Source organism: Schistocerca nitens, chromosome 5, assembly GCF_023898315.1.
Source record: "Schistocerca nitens isolate TAMUIC-IGC-003100 chromosome 5, iqSchNite1.1, whole genome shotgun sequence".
Classification (NCBI taxonomy): Eukaryota; Metazoa; Arthropoda; class Insecta; order Orthoptera; family Acrididae; genus Schistocerca; species Schistocerca nitens.
In genome coordinates, this window is record NC_064618.1 from 381,802,557 (window position 1) to 381,804,167 (window position 1,611).

General features: G+C 43.5%; 1 pseudogene; it reads left to right on the forward strand.

Moving 5' to 3' along the window:
* The first annotated feature begins 463 nt into the window (after positions 1-463).
* Positions 464-582, forward strand: LOC126261150 (5S ribosomal RNA; annotated as a pseudogene).
* Positions 583-1,611: the final 1,029 nt, after the last annotated feature.

The following is a 1,611-nucleotide window of genomic DNA, read 5'->3' on the forward strand; positions in this document are numbered from 1 at the left end:
TTTGAAAACCGAGCTGCAAGAGAAACGCCGGCGATTGGACCGCAAAAAAGTCCTTTTCCATCACGACATGCACCAGCACACACCTCAGAAGTTGTGTCGCAAAATTAATGGAAATAGGATTCCAATTCGTTTCACATCCCCCCCTCCCCCCCCCCCCCCCTATTTCCCAATATGAAGAAATGGCTGGTGGGACAAAGATTTCATTAAAATGAGGAGGTGATTGCAGCAACTAATAGATATTTTGCGGACTTGGACAATTCCTATTATTGGAAGGGATCAACAAATTAGAACAGCGTTAGACGAAGTTTATAAGACTAAAAGGAGACTATGTCAAAAAATAAAAAAATGTTTACTCCAAACACATTAGTAGTATTATGAAATTTCTGTATATTTTGATCCCCTTACAAGTTTCTTGATTTGACTCCGTCAACTCATTGAAAAACCAGTTGCTGCAATTTTTACTGACAACGGCCTTACCGAAGTGGTAACACCGATTCCCGTCAGATCACCGAAGTTAAGCACTGTCGGGCTTGACTAGTACTTGGATGGGTCACCGTTCGGGTCTGCCGAGTGCTATTGGCAGGCGAGATGCACTCAGCCCTTGTGAGACCAGTTGAGGAGCTATTTGACTGCGAAGTAGAGACACCTGTCACGAAAACTGACAACGGAAAAAAATGGAATAACCAAGCAAGGGATAAAGTTCTGCAAGTCAGTGCGTGGAATATCAAAAATTTGAACGTAGAAGGAAAGCTAGAATGTATAATAAGTAAATCTGTATACGGTGGCACTCAATGAAGTGAAACGGGAGGATTTCTGGTCAGACGAATACACGGCAACATCAACAGCACAAAATGGTATAGCGGGAGCAGATTCATTGTGAATAGGAAAGTAGGACCACATGCCGCTCCATATCCGCGTCCGTTGGCACTTAAGGTCTGAGGATAACACGGCGGCCGGTCGGTACCGTTGGGCCTTCTAGGCCTGTTCGGACTGGTTTGTTTGTTTGCAGTTCTGACTGTTGTGTGGTGGTGTTCGGTCTGTAGTAATCGCCTCGTCCGATTACTGTACTAAATTCTTCATTTCTCTTTTAATTAGGCTACCATTTGTGTTTCTTCTGGTGGAACTTTAGTGAAATCTGTCTGGTTCATAGTGCAGGCGCAGCGTCCGAAAGCGGAGCACCGTCCACGCTCGATCGAACGGCCAGCCGGGTGCAAATGATCTTGCACAACTTAATCTTTCTGAGCCCACTACGCCTTGCCAAACCAGGGTCGTACAGCACGACGATGTATTTATTTGTGTCTTAATCATTGCGCTCGTAATGCATCTCTCCTTTTAATTTTTTTTATTTCTAGCTCGTGTAAATTATTGAAGTATTAACCGGCTAGTTTGCCAATTAAATAATTACTAATTTATTTACTTACATGTGTTTGTACAAGTGTGGCTCAGCCAACTGAATTGTTATTAGTCTTACTCCTTGCAACACGGTTGGTTTTTGAACTGGCCAAACACTAGGAGATTTAAGATCTGTTGGTTTGGTGACGGCAAGGACTTGCAAGAGCAGTTGAACGGAATGGACAGTGTCTTGAAAGGAGGGTATAAGATGAACATCAA